The sequence below is a fragment of the Echinops telfairi genome, unplaced genomic scaffold (assembly GCF_000313985.2).
Source record: "Echinops telfairi isolate 266 unplaced genomic scaffold, ASM31398v2 ScPeMD7_11;HRSCAF=52, whole genome shotgun sequence".
In the NCBI taxonomy this organism is placed as follows: domain Eukaryota; kingdom Metazoa; phylum Chordata; class Mammalia; order Afrosoricida; family Tenrecidae; genus Echinops; species Echinops telfairi.
The window spans coordinates 6,828,014-6,842,890 of NW_022103908.1; the positions used below are offsets into that span (position 1 = coordinate 6,828,014).

General features: G+C 45.2%; 1 long non-coding RNA gene across 1 annotated transcript in view; it reads right to left on the minus strand.

Annotated features, from left to right (window-relative positions):
* The window catches only part of LOC123521351, a 141,137-nt gene that overhangs the window by 40,308 nt on the left and 85,952 nt on the right, over positions 1-14,877 (minus strand). The window contains exon 2 of the long non-coding RNA XR_006679807.1: positions 7,817-7,887. This is a non-coding gene — a long non-coding RNA (uncharacterized LOC123521351). The remainder of the gene's footprint in view (positions 1-7,816; positions 7,888-14,877) is intronic.

Genomic DNA, 14,877 nt, shown 5'->3' on the forward strand with positions numbered 1-14,877 from the left:
TGTTTTGAGAATGATGAGGGCAATGAATGTACAAATGCGCTTTACACAATTGATGTGTGTATGGATTGTGATAAGAGTTGTATGAGCCCCTAATAAGATGATTTAAAAAAACCAAACATGTGGTTTTCTACGTGTTTACTGGAGAACTCCCATGATTTTTAAAAATACCTCCATGGAGGATAATATTCAGCTGATGAACTTTCAAGGACGAGTGGTACAGTGATTAAAGAATGTGACGCTAACCAGAACAGTCAGCAGTTCAAAGCCACCAGCTGCTCGGAAGGAGAAACAGGAGCCTTAGAAACCCTAGAGTTGTTTTACAGTCCAGTTGCACTTAGTAAGAATGAGTTTGGTTCTTCAGATGTTTTTTCAATTTTAAATTTTGTAAAAGTTCTCAAAAATATTTTTGGCCTCAGACTTAAGGGTTAAAAATCTTAATCCTTTATGTCTCATAAGCTTGTGGGTACCATCAACAGGTCTTGGCCCTAAATTTAAATCCCATATACCTCTCCATCCTAGGTCCCCAAGAAGTGAAAATACTTTACTAAAAAAAGAAGCGAGTAACATATGCGCTGATGATCTATTTAATAAAGTTGTTTTAAAAAAAAATCCAAACTCACTATCCGATTCTATTCCAACCCAGAGTAGAACTGCCCCTGAGGGCTTCAGGGGCTGTAAATCGTTTCAGGGGCAGAAAGTCTCATCTTTCTCCCAAAGAGCACCCGGTGGTTTTGAACTGCCAACCTTGCGGTCAGAAACCCAATATATATCCCACAATCACCATGCCACCAGAACTCCTTAAAATTTCAAATATGTCTGGAAATTGTGGCTACTCAAACATAAACAAATTTTTAAATCAATTTAAATTGTTTACCAAGCTGATCTTTAACTTAACACATTTCTTTAAAAACTATTGAAATGAGAAAAATACTTTTTTGTTATACAGTTTTGAATTACTGACTGATTGAAGCTTAGAGAGAAAGAAAGCACAAGGATGCCAACCAGAAAACATGCCAGGTGGTGGGGGAAAACACAGTCTAACATTTTTAAAAGTATCCTTTTGAACCTGAATCCCTGCACTTTTGTTTGACTATTGCAGGGTTAAGCAAGTAACTTGGAAACCTCAAAGTTGATATTACTTGAAGAGAAGAAAAACAGTCTGTCCTACTTGAGTTTCCAAAGGCATAACAAAGGATCGGGGGCACGGAGAGTTTTGGCATTTACCACCACTGTATGTAAACAAACCGATGTCTATTTCAGGACATTCAAAACCAGAAACGAAGGGAAAAAGCTTTCACTGGCACTGCAGACCCTCTAGGTCCCACATGGTCCCAAGTGTCCAGCTATAGCACCAATCGTCTGTGCGTGCTGTGTGACAGTCCCCCGGCAACCACCAAGACTGCTTTCTGCCGTGATCGAGAGGTGGCAAACTCTTCTTCTGCCCTGAGGAAGCAATGCCGGTTCTTCTTCTGTTGAAGGCACTTTACCAGAATGCTACCGGACCTTAGGCACGGAGTACAGTGGTTATATGGTAGGTATATGCATCAAGCCCAAACTAAACGCACTGCCATCGAGTGGATTCTGACTCGGCAGCCTTAGAAAGGGTTTCTGAGGCTGTGCATTTTGGGGGAAGCAGCTAGCCTCATCTTTCCCTCTGCAGGAGCCGTTGCTGGTTTGAACTGCAGATCTTATGGTTAACGGTTCAGCGTTGAGTCGCCAGTGCCGCCAGGGCTCCTTGGGCATACATAGAAATGGGATTTCTGTCCCCACTCTTTGCAAGCTTTACCGAAAACCTAACTCACTGCGGTCAAATCAATACCAACTCCTACAAATCCTCTCGTACATACGAGGACGACGAAAGAAGGCCTGGTGACTGAGAAGTCCTCTCAATAATACACGTTGAATGTCTGAAAAGGCATACAATTCATGTGCATGGATGCTTTGGGACAAAGGCTTGGGATTGTTCCAAAGGCTTGGGAATTATAGACTGGCCAAATTATCCAAGGGTGAAAGGTTTGTGACAACTTGGCAGGACCAGGATTCTCAGCAGTTTGGCAAGTTAAGCCTCTCTCAGGTGACTTAACATAATGTTAACAGCTCCATGATGGAATCTGCTGTGAGCCGCCAAGGAACTGTGGGAAGACAAAGGTAGAGTGAAACCCCTTACCCAGGTCACAGCCCTAAGAGTGGCCTACTTCATATGTACAAACAGATACTAGACAGAACTTGTCGCCTGGATCTTGCATCGGTCTCATTGGCTGGTCTTTGGCTTTAGTCAACAGCCTGCCATGTTGCCTGCCAACCCAAGAGCTCTCAGTGGCCTGCCATATTGTCTGCTGACCTTGGGATCTATCAGCCTCTTTGTCCACCAGCCTCTGTCTTTCCTGCTTCCAAGTCTGATGTCCTGCTTCCTGGTTCATGCACCCTGGCAGTTATTTGGGTGAGGTAAAGCCTCAAGCTTAGCATCTGACCTGCGGATTTGAACTGGACTGGATTTACCCACTTCTAGTCAGTGTGTGACCCACGTTCTGGATAGAAATTTATTTCTTTATATACACATATAACCTTTTCTTGCTTCTCTAGGGGACCCAGCCTTACATACCACCATTGATAAATCTGAGGAGATGGCCTTCAATTGGCTCTTATTACAGAGGAAGCATAAAGAATGATTTCATTAGATTATCTCTAAAGTTGCCATTGTAAGACAAGGAACTCAGAGAGTACTGACTCATCTCACAAGCTCGATATGTCATAACCAATTATGTTTAGAGAAGAGAGGTAATTCTGTTAGAAAAACAGAGCCATAAAGGGATCATGGATGTTGTTTATAGTGGCAAATCTTTTACATGTCTATTTTAAGTTGAGGAGTAAGGCAGCCGTAATAATCACAAAGAAACATTGCATGTGGCTGCTGAAGACAGCCATCAAACCAAATCCACAGCCATCAGGTCAAGCCCAGCTCTCAGCCACCTTACATGGATGCCCACGGCTGACTTCCAATCTTCTCTCGGAGGAACTGGCAGGGTTGAACAGGCAACCTTTCGGTTAACAAGTCCATGAACACCTCACCCAGAGTGACACCCAGGCTCTCTCAAGACAGGGCACGGATTAGTGATTAAAAGTCATGGAAAAGCATAAACAAGGGGCTAAAATCTCTTTGTAGACGCTTGCCACTCCTTTTGTGAATGGGACAGCATGAAATTTAGGCTGATCCCATTTCACTGTTTGGTAAAGCAAAGAGAAATCACGCCTTTCAAGTCAGCAGTAAAAGAATTACCTGAACGACTTTAACAGGCATTCTTTCACCCTGCCATGTACTCACTAGCCCCCACCACCAGTCAAATGACGCGGCACTAAGATGATGTTATAAAGTTGCTCATTTCCAGAGTCCATCAAGTGAAAAGGCAACGGGCACAACTTCAGGCCCTCCTGACTCACCTGAGAATCTTGTCTGAAACCTGGGCACAGAGTGCAGACCCAGTTCAGACCCTCGGAAACGCCAGGGCAATGCATATAGTTGGGTGGAAACTATAATAAGCTCACATCCTCCAACTCTTGACTTTGATATTTCAGGCTGCCATTTAAAAAGGAGACCAGCTACACAGATGGATAAAGAGCTCCTGAAAGTGCTAGGTGAAAGACTAAGAAAACTCTTTGATGCAAATAATAAACAAGACTGCCTAGATGTTCTTAATAGGCAGCAAGCAGACCCTCTGCTTCCCAAGAATCCATCACTCTTCTGGAAGTGAACTAAACAGAAATTAGCCTGGTCCTGTAAGAAAATGAATTCAGATCTTTAAATGCTTCCTACTCATATTCCCGTTAAAACCTGAGATCTTTGATGACGAAAAACTTCTCCAGGAACAACAAAAACCCCAAGCTCACTGCCAGCCAGTCGATGCTGGCTCGCAGCGGCCCTTTGGGACAGGGTAGAGCTGCCCCTGTGAGTGTCTAAGACAGTAACTCTTTACAAAGCCCCGTCTTCTCCTGCGGAGCAGCTGGTGGTTCCCAACCGCTGACCTGGCAGACATGGCCCCATGACTCACCACCGTAGGTCCAGGGCTCGCTCTCCTCCGGGACCGCCAACTCCAGTTGCCTTAGGTTGAGAGTCAGAGCTTCAAACAGTAGGCCTCCGAGCCACTGGTTCCATTTTCCTCTCAGGGAGCATAACTCGGGGACATGTGGTTCCAAAGAGTGGTGTCTACTTAATCCCTTCACTGCCTAAGAATTCTTCAGATTGGAACTTTATTCCTCAATCAAACCTACTCCTATTAGCTTAATAGATCTTCATTAACCAGGGATTATAAACAACGTGATTCCCATATGGAGGGAAACTTTAATATAAATATTACGCAATATTTTGGTGTCCCTACAGTATATCACGTTGTCTCACATCCTTGGGGCATGTTGTCAGGAAAGACCAGGCCCTAGAACAGGACGTCATGTGGAAGGTCTGTGAAAAAGTGTCAGAGCATCAAGAGAAGAAATGACACAGTGGCTACCACAATGGGCTCCCACCGAAGAGCCATTGTGGGGACGGTGCAGGACCCGGCAGTGCTTGGGTCTACTGTTCATAGGGTCGGAACGGGTTCAATGGCACCCAACCACAAAAACACAGTAAATCACAACTGCTGGTGATTACTGCTTAATATTTACCAAAGCTCCTTTTAGAAAGCACTCATTTGAAGAATAGAAACCACAAAGCAAAACTCACCATAATCTAGTTGATTGCAACTGATATTGACCCGATGGGGCAAAAGTACGCCACAAGGTAGAACTGCCCCCGTAAGTTTCCAAGACGGTAACTCTAACAAGAGCAGAGGGTCTCCTCTTTCTCCCGCAGAGTGGCTGGTGACCTGGAACTACTGACCGTGTGGCTAGCGGTCCAATGTGCAAATCACTACACTCCCAGGACGCCCTCATTTACAGACGACGAGGTACTCAAAATAAGGACTAGGCTATAGGGACGCACAATTCCATACTGGTGTTACTGAAATGAGCAAACTAATAATGAACTATTAAACGTTTGGGAATTAAAGTGACCAAAAATAAATACATAAATATTTCCAAAGATGTGCAGCTAAATGTTTCTTATCGCCATTAAGGTAGACTCTACCTAAATTAGAGTGTCAATAATTTGTGGGGGAAATGGCATTATCTTTTAAGTTTGCTCTTCCCAAACCATTTTAAAGCCCCCTCATATTGATGCTAACAGTCCCACCTGTGATCAAAATGGTTATTCAGTAATCCTGAATAGCCTCCTCGTAATAATATGCTCATCCCGCCAGGCTCAGGAGACTTTTTGGAAATTACTTCAAATCAGACAGAGCCCATTCTCGTGCATAAATTTACACTTGAATTTAAAAATTAGGTGTCATTAGCCAGTATATTCAAGAGGGAACTGTGAAGCTTTCTCTGCTCAGGAAGAGGTACAGCCTCAGAAACGCCGTACAGGACGGCTGGAGTCAGAACCCACTCGGTGGCAATGATACACACACACACACACACACACACACACACATCCGATGTGTCCAATAAAACCGTTACAGAAGCAATCGCTCCAAAAGGAGACCGCGAATATGCTTTGGGCAATAGTTCATCACGAAAGCTCTGTAATCCACAAAGTAGTGGCCTCTTTGAAAAGATCGTGTATTTTGGATTATATTGTCTCATGTGTATAAAATCAACACCGTACTTATAAGCACACTTCCTACATAAACTCACCTAACTCCTATCCAGATTTCGAAGGCTTGGAAACGATAATAAAGCAATTGTGCTGCAAACGATCCATCACTAACAGCCTTGGTCTCGCTGCCTTTCCTCACAACTACTGGACACAAAAGTCATGAAATCTTCACATCAAGATAAAAGGAGTTTCCCGTCAGTGGCCATCTGGAATAAATGGCCTGCTTAAATCCATTGTAAGCACCGTGTGGCAATGGTGATGTTCAAGAGAAGCCTGAGCGAAGCCAAGAAACATCCCTTAAATGTTATTCATGTCCCTTCTCCCGTGGGCTTGCTTTGTATCTTCAGGTGACCCTCCTAAGACTGACCACTGCTTGTTGAGCTCCCAGTGTCCACTGACTGCAGAAGCGAGTCTTGTCCCCTCAGACAGAGTGCACGGAAGGGGGTTAGCTTGAAAATTTCACATCTTGCCCATTATTTTCCCTTTTGACTCATTTTTCACTTGTTCTAACTTCTATTATTTTCTGCTTTCTTTGGCAGTGAGGTTTTTCTGTTTTATTTTGTTGTTGCTGGGTTTTCTTTCGTATGATTTTCTTTATATGAAATCCATGATAAGAAAATCCATAAAGATTAACTAGATTCATAGCTCCCAAGAGAGGTTGGGGGGAAATGGTCACTTCATTTAAAAATAAAAAAAAGGAATGAAGAAAAGGATCTAAAAGTGCAATGATTATTGCAGAATTCTTTTTAATATATTTAACCACTAAATTGTATGTCAGAAAAAGTTGTAAATGTTTTTAAAGACAAGCAGCTTGGTCGATAACAAGTGGTAGAATACCAGCAACTTCCTGTTGTTGCATTAAATACTACGATCATAAGCCCTGGGGGCCTCAGTAGCTACCGGCTGGGTTGCTAAGCGCAAAGCCAGCAGTCCAAAACAGCCACTCCACGGGAGAAAGACATGGCTTCAAGTGCTGTAGTCCAGAAACCCACAAGAGCAGTTCTACCAAGAGCAGTTCTACCCTGGACTAGCTATGAGGGTGGCTATGAGTCAGAACTGACTCAATGGCATTCAGGTGAGTCTGACAAAGAAGGCTGCACACCTGTCCAACAGAGCTGATGAGATAGGTATCAACAGGCCTTCGTTATAAAAAGCATAATCGTTTGTTTGAAACCATAATGTACCTATCCTTGAATTTTGCAACACTATAAATTGGGCAGATCATATACCATGATGGCCACCACTCCACAAGGAGAAACAAGGGTCCGTGTGATCATCAGTTGCTCACATGCACACAACTAGCAAGGAAAGGGCAAGGAATCAGACTCAGGCTTTTTGACTCCTTCCATTTTTGGTAAACAACCTCCTTCAAAATGAATCGAAATCATCCAAGTTCTAGTGCACCAGCTCCCACCACTTAAATGTGGACAGATTCCATAAATACCTATGCGATAACTTGGGATAGTTCAGTGCATTCAAAATTATGGGTGGGTGGCTCAAGTACATTCTTGTGACTTGCTTGCGCCATGTGTGTCCCCTGCTCCAAGATAGGCTTTCTCCTTACACCCCACAGACCCAACTGCCTACGTCACTCACACACCCAGCGGGACTCTGATTGGTTGCAGACAACCCCAGACAGACACAGCTGGTTTCACTAAAGAAATGAACCCACTTAGAAAGCATAAAGGGGGAAAAAAGTGCCACTGTCCAAATTTGCTCTCCAGTGACGCTCCTTACTTACCGCAGACAGGAGGGTCACACTAACTTCTGAAGCAAGGCCAGTGCTTAGGCTAATCTGGTCAGAGGAAGTGACAGCTGGTGGAGCAGAGGAAGGCTTCTTTCCACCCATCCACCCTTACTGGCTGCAGTGACTGAATCTTTCTTGTTCACTAATTAAAAATAATATGTATTGCATCAATGCTATCTTTAGATACAGAGATTGATAAACCCCCCACCCCCCCACCCCCCCACCCGTCATGTAGTGTGGAGCTATCAATTTGCAAGGATCAAATCTCCCATGACTGTGGGGGAGGGGCTCTTACACACACACACACACACACACAGAAAGAGAGAGAGAGAACGAGCGCGCACTTGGCATTTTGAATTATGTTTTTAAACACGAATACTTACTCACACAACAGGACACCATTTTCTAAGGAGGCTCGGAAATCCTTGGTTTTAAAACTCTTCTCCGTTACCGCCTGAAAGACAGATGTAGGTATGAGTGTTTTCTTAATCTGGGAAAACATACTAGTTAACTCAGTGTTAGTTTAATTCACAGGCATGTAGAGTTATACTTGAAGTTGCATGCATCCCCAAAAGTTGTCCCCGGTAGGAGATCATTTGATGTTGCCAAGGAAGCCATTTAAATATAATTAACTATATGCAGAAACACCCATAAGTATGTTCTGTCATATAACCATTTTATCAAATAATGACACGTGACGGTATTTTCATATCGCCCCACAGGCATGTGAAGGCTGGTCACTGAACACGGGAAACCCTAAGAAACGGATGCATTTCCACTGTGGTGCTGACGAGGAACACTGAAAGTACCACGGTCTGCCAGAAGAACAAACAGACCTGACTCGGTAAAAGTACAGCCAGCGCGTTCCTTAGAAGCAAGATGGTAAGACTTCATCTCGCGTCCTTGGGAATGTAACAGGAGAGGCCAGTCCCTGGAGGCAGACATCATGACTGGAAAAGTGGCGGGCCAGCAAAAAAGAGGAAGGCCCTGAACAAGACGGGTTGACACAGTGGCGTCAACAATGGACTCAAACCTAAGAGCACTCGTGAGAACAGGGCCAGCCAGGCAGTGTTTCGTTCTGTTAAACAGCGGGTTGCTGTGAGTTAGAATCGACTCGATGCCACTTAACAATAACAACCACATTGAAGTGAAAAGCTAAACTAGACTTCCACCCTATTTTCTATTAAAAACGTACTGGTGACATAATCCCCTAAGAGTAATTCAAAGTAAGTTACAATACAAATGTTTACTACCAACTACATCGGAGCATCATTCGAGTGGATTCAAGGACACCGCAGAGGGTGTGGCTCTCTCTGGGTGTATTCATGAAAATGCCCCTATTCTGTGCGAACAAATTGATGAAACAGCCCAAGGAAAGGATCGCCAAATCCTGGCATGGAGAGAGGGAAGAGGGATGAACCAACCGGGATTTTCCCAACAGAAGATTCTTTCACAAGCACAGATCACTTGTTCCAGGGCTGCCACTGCCATGTCCTTAGTGAAATCTAAAAATGTACAGTACTTTAGCCATGTCTTCAGAAGGCAAAGCAGGTGGATTGGGAAGGGGACTCCCTCGGAGATGTGCTTGTTGTTGCCCGTGAGTCGGTTCCACGTCACAGAGGCACGATGACCAGGGCAACCCAGTGGCACCCTGCTGGTCCTGGGCCTCCTCAACAAGTGCTCCGAGGCTCAAGCCCATTGCTGCAGCCATGGTGCCGACCCAGCTTGTTAAGGATCATTTTACCGGGGGCTCGTACAACTCTTATCACAATCCATACACCCATCCATTGTGTCAGGCACATTTATACACATGTCGCCGTCATCATTTTCAAAACATTTTGTTTCTACTTGAGCCCTTGGAATCAGCTTCTCATTTTTTGCCTCCCTTTTTGCCTTCCTTCCCCACCCTCCCTCCCTCATGAATCCTCGATAATTCCTCTTTTTCATTGCCCCTTTACCAAACATGATATCCTCCTCCAGGGGGACTGGTCTCTCCTGACAATATATTCAAATATGTAAGTCTTACCCTCCCCCGCCCTCTTCAAGACCCTGCCTATACACCTTCTAAATCAGATCGGGTTGTCCTTTTAGCCGTCCATGGTGGCAAAATGGGAGGCTGTGGCGGGAAACAGCCGTTTCCAGCACAGCTCTCAGGACCAGAACCTGTAGGTGGGTGCAGGATGCTAATGGCAGTGGCACACGGTGCTCTAGAAATGTAGCCTCCACCTTAAGAGAAGCTGAATCTTGGAAATCATAGAATAGAGAACTACTAACCATAAATGCCTGTTCATCTGTGGAGCTAAAAAATAATAATGCTTCCTACACATTGGCAGCCCTTACCAAGAGCTGCTCGTTTAGAAGCCACCTTGAATAACTCCATGCCTCCACTCTGCATCTTTCCACAATGCTCGGCATTGCTGTGACTAAAGATAATCTGTTACCCCTCCTGACATCCAGTCGATTCCAGTTCCTAATGACCCTGAAACAGAGCAGGACTACGCCTCCAGGTTTCCAAGGCTGTAACTCTCCCTGGGAGCAGACAGCCTCATCTTTCTTGCACAGAGTGGCTGCTGGATTGAAATGCTGACTTTGTGGTTAGCACCTAATACTTAACCCAGTGCACCACCAGGGATACCTTTCAGCTGACAAAATAACGGTTACCTTTAGGATTAAGGGGCATAGTAGTTATGTGTTGGGTTGCTAACTGCAACATCGGCAGTTTGAAACCACCAGCTGTTCCACAGTTGAAATACAAGGCTTTCATGTGCTACAAGGCTTAGTTCATGTAACATGTTAGTCTCGGGAACTCACAGGGGCAGTCCACCCTGTCCTAAGGGGTCCCTATGAGTCAGAATGATGCAAGTTTCTGTTTAGAGCCTCACAACTGGGTTCCACCAATACAGACATGAGAGGAGGCCAGGGAGGCAGGAAGAAGGTCCTCCCTGAATACTGTGTTCCTCTATAGAAGGGCCGCGGTGCTGCATCCATTAAACATGGGCTGAGTGTCTTGTTGCAGGTGCTCTGCTGAATACTGGGTGGAGATAATTCTCAAGGAGCTCACAGCCACATAAGCAAAATGGAAGGTTTAACACAGCCAAATCTATTGAAATAGTCAATTCTTAAAATAATCTTAAAGGAATGGAGTATCCCAGAAGACCTGTGTCCCAACTCTTTTGTATTTTCCCCAAACCCAACTGAAGGTAAAGTGGCCTCTCATCTCTCTGGGAACGCCCATCCAAAGCCAACAGGCACAAACAAGGCCCAGACACAGTCGAAGCAGATGTCAAAGTCCTAGCTCTTGAGAGACACAGAAGCCCCTCAGAGGCACCAATCCTCAGAAAGTCACCACTACGTTATGTGGGTAATGACATTCCCAAGTCAGTCTAGATGAGCCGAGCGCAGGGCTGTGCCCAACCCACACAGGACAGCAGTCAAGAGTCAACAGCAAGGGATGGGCCAATGGTGAGGGCAGAGGACGGGCATGCCTGGCAGACATTGCAGGATCAATTCCAGACCACCACAATGAAGCAGCTATCACAAGACAGCGAAGTCACACAGAATGTCTTTTAATTTCTCAATGCATACTAAGTTATGGTTGCACGATACTGTGGCTGCACATTGTGCTAAGTGTGAGGTCGGTAGTTTAAAACCACCAGCTGTTCCTTGGGAGAAACACGAGGCTTTCTACTCCTGTAAAGAGTTGACGGGCAAGGAAGCAATGTGCGCCTGCACAAGTAGTCTTGATTTTTGAAATTTCACTTGTACAAAGGACCTACTACCGGTTTTCATTCACTAACCAACAGAAGTCTGAAGGGGATGTGGGCTTTTACTTTCTTTCTTTCTTTCTTTTTAAAAAAGATAAACACGGCATCCAGCGTTTGTTTTGCAGGTGGCCCTGTGGAGTCAGCCAATAGAGAAAGAGCCATCATCTACCACAGTGACATCGCCAAGCTCCTTCTCCAGGACAACATGCCACCAGTCATGAACGGTGCCTGCGAACACGACACAGTAGTGTTCCACTAGGTTTAACGGGTCGTTTGGCATGATTTGATAGATTATATTTTGGATCCTGGCAGACTCACCTGTTTCCCATACAAAGTCATGGTAATTGCTTCTTCACCTTTCTCCATGTCAGCTATGCAAAAGATTTCCTACAAATGCTCTCCTTTGGGGGCAACAAAATAGGAAGAGGCAGGGCTCAAGTCACAGGGAAGTGAATTCCCATGGTCCCTCCACTTCTTCAGGAGCCCTGGTGGCACAGTGATCCCATGGACTGCTAAGCACAAGGTCAGCAGTTCGAAACCACCAGGGGCTCCACGGGAGAAAGATGGGGCTTTCTACTCTCATGTAACCATCTCAGAAACACACAGGGGCAGGTCTCCCCTGTCCTATAGGGTCGCCAGGAGCCAGAATGGACACTCCATGGCAGTGGTTTGGTTGTCTTGGTTTTTCACTTCTAAGAGCAGTGTGATGTTAAACAAGTTTAATAGCCTCTGTGAACCTCAGTTCATCCATCTAGAAGAGAGGAAATATCTCCTGCTTATAATTTTGTAGTAACTGAGATGCGTTGCTGGGAGAAAGACCGGGCTTTCTACTCCTATAAGGATTTACCGTCTTGGGAATCCACAGAGGCAGTTCTACCCTGTCCTTCCTTATACAGTGGTGGAATCAACTCAGTGGCAGTGAGGAAAGACAATGCTTTGCCGTCGCTACTTAACAACAGCATAGGCTTAATCTTGTCACAAGCATCAAGCCTGTCAGTACCACTGTGACAACACACTCCAATGATTAATGCTCAAGGGAGCACCGCCACGCCACAGAGGCAAGGCTGAGTTACGTTCAAAGCAATATTCACTAAGGTGGAAATACTGCAATCCAGTGAGTTCTACAGAAAACCCAACCATCAGAGCATTTCATGTGTCTCCCACACACTGCACCAACAAAAACAGATCACTGCCGCCATGTTTAGTCCAATGCACAGTGGACCTAGACAGGGCTTCTCAGGCTGTCGGTCTGTCAATCTCTTAGCTTAGCAAAAGACCACCTCAACTCACTGCCATCCTTTCTCAGCGACCTTTAGGACAGCGGAGAATGGCCTTTGTGGGTTTCTGAGATGAACTCCCCACACACACACACACACACACACACAAAACAACACCAAACATTTGGAGCTAATACAGATATATCATTGCACAGTTCAATCACATCACGCAGTGTTGTACAATTGCCTCCCCAACCAGTTTCAAAACATTCTCTTCCTTCTTGAACTCCTTCATATTCAGCTCCCCTTTACCACTCCCCTCCTCCCTCACTGGACCCCCTTCCTTCTACTTGTGTCTCTAGAGGCTCATCAGTCCTGGGTTTCATAAGCCGAAAAACCAAAAATTCAAGAAGGATACACCCAATGACAAAATACATCTGAGAAAAACCTCAATATAAAAAGAAAAAACAATGTTGAAAAATAGATCAGGCCCAATGTGCATCAGATGGGGAAATCAACCGACAAGGTTTCAACCATTCAAGACAGGTTTATCATTTTGATCTACAGTCATCTCTCCAATGCACATTGGTAGCCAGTTTCTTCCCCCATAAGGCTGTTTATGGGAGTAGAAAGTCTCCCCTCTCTGCCTCCGAGTAGCCCTCATGAACCCTTGATCATTTATAAATTACTATTTTGTCATTATCTTGCCCTGTCCGACGTCTTCCTTCACCCACTTTTCTGTTGTCTGTCCCCCAGGGAGAAGGTCACATGTAGATCCTTAATTGGCTTCCCCTTTCCAACCCACCCTCCCTCTACCCTCCCAGTATCGCCACCCACACCACTGGTCCTGAAGGGATCATCCGCCCTGGATTCCCTGTGTTTCCAGTTCCTATCTGTACCAGTGTACACCCTCTGGTCTAGCCAGACTTGCAAGGTAGAATTGGGACCATGATAGTGGGGGGCGGAGGAAGCATTCAGGAACTGGAGGAAAGTTGTATTTTTCATCGTTGCTACATCGCACCGTCTGGCTCATCTCCTCCCGAGACCCCTCTGCGTGGGGATCTCCAGTGGCCTACAAATGGGCTACAAATCTCCCGTGGGTCTCCACTCCGCACTCCCCCCCTCATTCGCTGTGGTAAGATTTTTTGTTCTGATGATGCCTGATACCTGATACCTTCAACACCTTGTGATTGCACAGGCCGGTGTGCTTCTTCCACGTGGGCTTTGTTGCTTCTGAGCTAGATGGCCGCTTGTTACCTTGACTGCCTCATCTTTCTAAGGAGTGGCTGGTAGGTTCAAACTGCTGACTGTGTGGCTCATAGCCCACCGTCTAATCGACAGGACCACCTGGCTTTTCTTCTGCAACTCTAAGCATTTGTTATATAAATAATCAGTAAATATATGAACTGTAATGATTTATAAGTGTACAATCATAGTTGATTTGGTAGTTGCTTATTAATATTCTTTGCCAAGCATTGCATTTGTGCGTGCAATAGACAAACAAATAAATGAAATTTCAAAAATATATTGTCATTTTAACAAGGTCCCAAATCTTCATTATTGGGCCAATCTTCTGTTATCCCTTACATCTCGAGAAGGAAGATAGAGGAGACATAAAATCGCTGGGCTAGGTAAATTCCCAAGTTTGCTCTGCAATCAACAGACTCCTTAAAGTGAAGACTCTTTACTGGACCTCTTGGGCTGCTAACTGCAAGGTCAGCAGTTTGAAACCACCAACTGCTCCATGGGAGAGAGACGAGGCTTCCTACCCCTGTAAAGAGTTAGTCTTAGAAACTCATGTGGGCAGTTGTACCCGGTCCAGCAGTGCAGCTAGGGGTAAGCATCACTTGATGGCAGTGAGTTTCCCACAAGTAAAACCACGGAGGGGGAAAGTGTTTGCCCTCTCTGGAAAGTGGCAGAACTAGGGAGTGGTGCGCACCCTCTGTGTGTCATGGACTGAAAAGGCCAAGGGCATTTTCAAAGCCTGGGTTAAGAGTGTCTCAACTGCATCCAGCCATCAAAAGCATCCCTCAAGTATCTTCAAACGGTGTTTAGATTTTCTTTGACCTTACATTAGTGTGCTTTATCACCCATGAGGTCTGGAAAAAGAACTCTCCACTGCTCAGGCTATAAAAGGAGCCCTGGTGGCACTGTGGGTTAGGCACCCTTCTGCTAATCTCAACTTCCCCGGTTCTAACCTACCAGCTGCTACTTTGGAGAAAAACGAGGCGCTCTGCTCCTGGAAAGGTGTATAGTCTCAGAAACCCTGAGGGGTTTCCGACGACTCTGACCACAGATGAGTCACTAGGAGTCAGAATCGATGTAAAGGCAGCAGGGTAGGACATGAGGTGATGACGCCACAATATTCAACTAGGATTTTTCTTCAGTTCCCCTGAATAAAAAAGATTGCGATCCTAACTCACAACTGTGCATGTGTGTGTCTATGAGGGTGAATGAATATAA